The sequence below is a fragment of the Hyaena hyaena genome, unplaced genomic scaffold (assembly GCF_003009895.1).
Source record: "Hyaena hyaena isolate Hyena2069 unplaced genomic scaffold, ASM300989v1 scaffold_1164, whole genome shotgun sequence".
In the NCBI taxonomy this organism is placed as follows: Eukaryota; Metazoa; Chordata; class Mammalia; order Carnivora; family Hyaenidae; genus Hyaena; species Hyaena hyaena.
Window position 1 is genome coordinate 86,911 of NW_024081798.1, and position 7,563 is coordinate 94,473.

The 7,563-nt window shown below is 42.5% G+C and overlaps 1 non-coding gene across 1 annotated transcript; it reads right to left on the reverse strand.

Moving 5' to 3' along the window:
- Nucleotides 1-297: 297 nt before the first annotated feature.
- LOC120224373 lies at nucleotides 298-439 on the reverse strand. The gene has a single exon (XR_005526551.1). It is a non-coding gene; the product is annotated as a U4 spliceosomal RNA (small nuclear RNA).
- Nucleotides 440-7,563: the final 7,124 nt, after the last annotated feature.

Here is a 7,563-nt window from a genome sequence, read left to right on the forward strand (position 1 = left end):
TGAATGTGCCATGACACTCCCTGATGACGAAGTTTCTGCTGAAAACTCAGCTGATCCCATAATGGGGTTTCCCTTGTTCATAATTTCTGCCTCTCTCGCGCTACTTTTAAAATTCTCATGTTATCTTTCAACTTTACCATATTAATTATTATGTATTGTGCTGTGGATATCTTTGGGCTAATCTTTTGGGGGGCTCTCTGTGCTTCCTGAGCCTGGATATCTGCTTCATTCCCCAAATTAAGGAAGTTTTCAACTATTATTTCTTCGGATAAATTCTCTTCCCTTCTCTCTCTCTTTTCCTTCTAGGATCTCCATAATATGAATATTTACTCACTATATTGTCCAAGACATCCCTTAACCTATCCTCATTTTTTTCAATTAGCAATAATTGCACCTTGGACAAACCTCATTGGTTACAATACTGCCACTGTGCAGAGTTCCTATTCTCATTTTTAAAATTATTATTATTATTGTTATTAAGTATTGCTCAGCTATTTGGCTTGGGTGCTTTCCATTACCCTGTCTTCCATTTTGGCGATATGTTCTTCTACATCTGCTAGTGTACTACTGATTCCCTCTAGTGTATTTTTCACTTCAGTTATTGTATTCCTCAACTCTGATTTGCTCTCTTGTACGTTTTCTAACTCTTTATTGAAGCTTTCACTGAGTTCTTCCACTCCAGTCCTGTGACTTTCTTTGTGATCATTACTTTCAACTCTTTATCTGGCATATTGCTCATCTTCATTTCGTTTAGTTCTTTTTCTGAGGTTTGGTCTTCTTCATTCATTTGGAGTGTATTTCTCTGTCTCCCTGTTTTGCTTGACTTTCTGTGTTTGTTTCTATTCCTAAACTTGAAGGAATGGTCTCTCGTATGGTAATCCCCTGTGTAGACTATGTGTGCCTGGTGACTTTGGCTGGCTGGCCGGAGCTGTATCTGGCATGGGCTGGGGATTCTGAAGCACTCTGTGCTGGGACTGCCCTGTGAGATTGCTGGAACGGAAGCAGATATGGGTGGGGGCACTCCTGGAACTCTCTGTGCAGAGAACATCCTGGAAGGATAGCTAAAGCTGAAGTGAGCATGAGCCAGGACAATCTCTGGGCTCTCCATTCAGAGGGACTCCTGGCAAGATAGATGAAGGTGAAGTGAATTCAACGGAAGGGGTCCTGGGGGCTCTCTGCGCAGAAGTCTCCCTGGTAGGGTAGCTTGAGCTGAAGACGGGGCTCAGTCCAGGAGGTCCCAGGGTGCTCAGCACAGGGGACACCATGGCAAGACAGCTGTCACTAAAGTGGGCACAGGCCAGAATGTCTCTTCATGTTCAGTGCAAGGGATGCCTTGGTGGGATGCCTGGGGCTGAGATGGGATGCAGGCTGGGGAATCTTGGGGAATTCCATGCAGAGGGCTCCTTCACATGGTGGCTGGAGCTGAAGCAGGTGTGAGCTAGGAGGTCCTGGAGTTTCTCTAGAAAACCACCTGAAGCTAAAATAACAAAGGCCTGGAGTGTTCTGGGATGCTTTGCCCCTGTGTCACCTTGTCGCGTCCACTGGAACTATAATGCGGATGTCTCAGTGTCTCAGTGTCCACCACCCTGGGGACACCTTGGTGGGATGGCTGGGGTTGGTGTGGGTTAGGGGCCTGGGGGTCAAGGAGGCAGTAGGCCAGCTAGGGCACCTAGAATTTGCTCCCATCCACTCTCTCAAGGTGGAGGGGAAATGTAAACCATGGCACTCACCAGCCACTGGAACCCAGAGAGGGTTTCAGCAGCTTGCCTGCCTGCAGGCTTCTAGAGCTAGTTCCTTTATATCTTAATTGCTTTTTTAAACATAGCGCTTTTTTTTCCCCCTATGGCCCAGAACTCCGGGGCCAAGATGAGATACAGTGAGGTGGCCATAGTGCCAGGGCCCTTACTTCCTTTCATGGTATCAAGATGGAGGGGGACATAAACTGTGGACCCCAAGAGTGTTCCAGCAGGTCCCCTACTGTTTGGTGGAGCCTAATGCTGAATCCTGTATTCTAGTTGCTCTTTAAAGCTGTGACTTTTTTTTCTGTGCCCCAGGGCAGATGAATCTGCTCTTGTTCCTCAGTACTATCCCTCCCACCACCATTCACAGTGTAGGTACTGGGGACTCTCTTCCTTACCGTGTCTCTGTCTCTCTTGCCTATGTGGCCTTTCTTTCCATGTGGTCTCTCGACCTGTATTGTGCAGAAACTGTTCAGTCACCCTTCGGTTCTTCTTCAGGAGGAATTGCCATATAAATAGGTGTAGATTTGGTAAGGTGTTGAGTCCAGGGTCTTCTCACATCACCATCTTGGACAAGAACTAGAGCGATGTCTTTGGGTGCCTGGCACAGTTTCCTTCCTTTGTCCATCAGAGAATCCGTTCCATGTGGTTTCATCATGGCTGCTCTGCTAAACTCTTGGTGTGGAAGTGGACAATGACTCTGACCTGGCCAATCAGTTTCTTCACTGAGAGTTTTCCAGGTGTTTTTGGAAAGAGGCATTGCTACTAGGGGTATCTTTCCTTACAGGCGGAGAAAGTTTGCAAGGAAATGAAGTCAACAAAAAGGAAAGTAGAACCAAGACGAGAGGGCATCCCTGAAAGTAGGATGAGTCATGCCTGAAGGCAGACACAAACCCTCAGACTGCCTGGTTCCCCTATTTGCTTGTTATTTTGACTTGAGTTTCTGTTACTTGCAACTGAAAGAGTAGAAACTGAGAGGGTACATGTGGCGGGTGTTTGAATACAAACTTCCTTTGCTTCCTTCTTCTTCCTACATTATTTTCCCTGATATATTGCAAATATCTGGATATAATATGATACCTTAGGTAGAGATGTAGACATCTGAGGCCCTATATTTTATTAAATGAATAGTCAGTGTTATTATTAAATTGAAATTAAAGTAAGGTCATAGAGGGCGTCAAGATGGACCAGATTCCTCCTCTTTCTAAATATGTGGGTGCAGAGAGTGAACTACCATTTAATGAACAATTCATGTGCCATGGACTGTGTTATTTCATATGTACCTTCTTACTTAGCCCTTACAGTGTCCTTAGAGGGTGAATATCATTACCCCTAATGTGCAAGTAAAGAAGGTAACTAACTTGTCCACAGTTGCCCAGGTAATATGTGGTCAGATCTTCTGAACACCTAATACTCTGTTCTTCTCCCACCCCCAATCTTGCCTATATTCTAAATAAAACTGAGACTCAAAGCAGAAAGGTCACAGCAGCCTTATGGGATCAGTGAGAGCTATATGAAAGACATCTGCCTTGATCAACTTTAAAAAAGAGAAGTTGGGAGTTTATTCAAACTGAAGTGAATGGCTCAGTGAAAGGTTGGAGGTAAACATGGTGCTTGTGGGAATCAAGGTTATCCAGCTCGGGTGGATTTGAGGCTGTGTGTCCAAAGAATTGAGAGTGCATGTAGTTTGGGTCAAAACTGGAGGGTCTTGAATGTCTAAGAGACTGGAACAGAATTTGAGAAGCATAGCTGCTGTTGATTCTGAACAAGAAAGTGAAAGCAATAAAAATCTGTATTTCTGGTGACCCATATGGCAGAATGCATAGTAAATCAAATCACTCTCTCAAAGGAAACTCCCCTACTCCAGTCCAGTCCCCTGCCCTGTGGACTTGGACAGTTTCCCATCCTTTGCTTTTCCCACTCTAATTGGTCAGATCCTGGGACAGAGTCCCCTGGGCTTTTAGCAGGTCACATGCACGAGTGACTCTGGCACATACACAGGCCCCAGCAAACTCTTCTTTGTAGCCCACTGTCCACAGGCAGTTAACAGAGCATAGTACAATGGTGGGAATCAAGCTTGAACTTAGAGGAAGGTGGGAACATTCTTGAGATACCTGGGCCAGCCCTACTTCCTTATATTGGAGTTGATGACTTAGCTTATTTGACAATTACATGTCATCTTATTGCCTTTGATCACTTCTCTCCATGTACATATCTAATTCAAAAACTTGATGGGAAGGAGAAGTCTGGTCTGAAGAAAGCTTTATGAATTTCTGCATGACTTGACCTCATAATATCTTAATATTATCTAAAACCATGCTGAGCTTTATCAGTCAGATTTGAACAGCATTGTGAAATAAACAGTTTGGGAACATTTCTGTCAGTGTCTCATACTCATTTCATACTGAGAAGTGGTCCAGAGAAGGGCAATAACATGCTTAAATTTATACAAGTTAGAGTTAGAACTGGGAGTAAACTCTTTTGACCCCTTGTCCAGTGTTAATTATTTTATTCCAGAGTATAACTAGATGCTTTGGTTCAAAGTTTGATTGAATATCTCCTTGTGAAAACTTTTCTGCTCAAGTAATATTCCCTGGATTTCTCTTCCAACCCAAAATTGTCTTCCTTCTTTGTAACTGAAAGTTTCAAATCTTACCCAGAAGTGGTAGATAAATTAAGCTGTTGTCTATTATTGAAAGTTTAGGGTGAAGAGGTTTCTTATAAAGTGTAAGTTACAAAAGAAGGGGTGACAGTGAGATCAAAAGAGTGTGTGAGGTATATGGATGTAGGGAAAAGAGAGGAGAGGGTGAGGATAGAAACTTGAGGGGCTGGATTTGCCAAGGATTATGAACTCAGCTATCTTAGTGACTCTGAATATTTCTCTGCAAGGCAGGATGTTGGGAGCCGTTTCTGAGCTCATAGGTTGAGAAAGAACTCCCTATGGGGTTAAGGTAAGGTGCATAGACTCTTAAGGGTCAGATGGCGACAGATATCCACCATCACCCAATTGTTTCTGCTTGGAGCACCAACCCCCAAGACATCTTTGTCAATCAGTATTGAGAGTGACTTATTCTGGCTCTGAATATGATGATTGCACCTTGTGAAGGAACCTATTGTAGGAACTTCTTCTTTTGTGATTATGGGAGCAAACATTGTGTTTCCTGGAAGATCTGTTTTTCTTAATACTTCCCCTTAAGCAAACAAGCTATTGACCCCTGCTCTCAAAGAACTAACTTCACCCTTTTTATGCGAAAAATAGTGTCTTGTATGCTAAAGATCCTTCTTTCCCCATAGGATAAGCATCTACATCACCTACCTCAATCACTATTGATAAAGTTATGCAGGAGTCTTCTACAAATCTATGTTCTGGGAAATTCTTACATATCAAAAAAAGTTTGTCATCAGAAATCATTGTCTAAGGCAAATACCACTTCTGTGCAGTCCCCAAACACTTAATTATAAAATAAAGTTGAGCCCCAGTCAGAGCAGAGATGCCTGCCTGGTGACCAGAAAGATTCTCGTGGCTTCCTCATCCCTCCCTCACCGACACTGTCCATCCTTCAGGGACCCCTGGACCTGCTGGAGTCGGCCTCTGGCAGCAGGAGACAGAAGATCTGGTGGTAAGAGGGCATGGTGTATTCTCATCAAGCCACCGACTTGTCCATGTGCTGCCTCTGTCAGCTCCATTGATGACTTTTGCAGAGATGAAGACATAAAGATTCTTCCAGGAGGGTATCAACAGGGTCTATGTGGGAGGTGACTAGCCCAGGCAGCAATAGCTATTCATCATAGACATTTGACTGATTCTAACCCACAGTAGGATATAGAAGAGACATATAAAGGCTTAAAATCAAATCATGTGTCATGCTGAAGAATAATGGTACTTTCTGTAAGGAGTATGTATATATTTTTAATTTCTGAGTGAATTAAGTGCCTATAAAAGGTGTTGAATTGGCAGCCTAGAAAGCTAGAGTCTTTGATTTATGCCCAGAAGAAAGACAGAGACAGTTGCCTGAATCATTCCTGAGTGTTCTGAGCCACCTCCCCATACAGTCTGTCCTTTGTCTCTCTTAGAGTTGTGATCCATTGTCCCTCCCTTGTGTGCAGGTCATTCTCACCATTCTGTGTGAGCTTTAGATTAGGATGATGTAAGGACTAAATGGCAGGGAAATAAAATCAATGAGTTTTTAAAATCCTTTGCAAATTATTCTGTGACTATCGTTACGGACAGAACCACAACACTAATGCTTGTACATCTTTCTCAAAATTGAATTTCTATTTTCAAAGCGTGTTGGCATGTTCTATTTCCTAATGTTCTCATAAAATATTTGCAATATGTGTTACTGTCGTTTTTGCTTTGGGATAGGACACTGAGATAGAGAAAATGATAGCATGTTAGGTCTGAAAGTAATCTTAGAAAAGTGATGGGGACAGAAATAGAACCCAGATATCATGAAGAGAGAGAATGAAAAGAGAAGCTTCCAGTCAAAAATGATGAGGCTGTAGTGAAGGTGGAGTTGGAACCCAGATTCCTTAACTCCCTGCCCTTGTTCTATGGTTCAGGCATCAGTTATCATTAATACAGAGCAAAAAAAGAAAATATCACAAACACAGAGATAATGTAATGATGATAGTAAAAACAGTAACAGAAATGCCACATTATAAGAGAAGAAAGTATCAAGACAGATCAGAGGTCTAAAGGCAGAATAGATGTATGGTCTTAGTGAGGCAGAGCTAGATTCTCCCCAAGTCCCTACTCTGCTTTTTTTTTTTTTTCTTTTACAGGAGATTTGAGTCTGCTCAGCTGTAGACCCTGCATTAGTGAACTAGGGAGTAAGAATAGCCTCATAGGATTAAAGGCAGCATATATGTAAAACCACTGGCACTCAGTAGCCACAGAGTATATATTGATTCTCCTATTAGAAGAGCATTATTTTTCAATCAAGTGGACAGATATAAGTATTCGGGGGAAACTTTTTTGGAAACAAAAGATGAATTTTACATTAAAATTGTTATTTTTATTTGCTCTAATTGTGATTTCTTTTTCTTTCTTTTTTCTCTTTTTAAATTAAGAGTAGATTCTTGACTTGACAGATGAATTGGGCTTCGATATATCTTCGTTTTTAGTCCAAAAAAGCTTTCTAGAGGTGGCATATACCAATAAAATATCAAAATTTGTTGAAACTGGCTACTAGATATGGAAGAAGAAATGGTTCCAGGCAGAATTGTGTTGCTGCACCCACCCCACTCAATAGGGAGTTCTGTGTCCAGGAGAACTGGAGATTCTGGGGACCTCCGTGCACACCCTCCTGTCACTATTAATAGAAATGAACACAAATAGACATGGTTCGTGCCTGGTACAGCAATCCAGGGGTGTTATCATGCAGTCACAGAGGCTTCTATGAGCCAAAGCGGCTTTAATGAGTGTGTTTGTATTTGATGTTATTAGAAATGAAATGTTTGTAGAAATGTCACTGCACAAGTAAGGCACCGACACGGGGCAAGAGGTGTGATTTTTTTTATATAGTTTATTGTCAAGTTGGTTTCCACATAACACCTGGTGCTCATCCCAACGAGTGCCCTCCTCCATGCCCATCACCCATTATCCCCTCTCTCCCATCCCCATCAACCCTCAGTTTGTTCTCAGTATTTAAGAGTCTTTTATGGTTTGCCTCCTTCCCTTCCCTTAACTATTTTTCCCCTTCCCCTCCCCCATGGTCCTCTGTTAAGTTTCTCCTGTTCCACATATGAGTGAAAACCTATAATATCTGTCGTTCTCGGCCTGACTTATTTCACTCAGCGTAACACCCTCGAGTCCCATTCA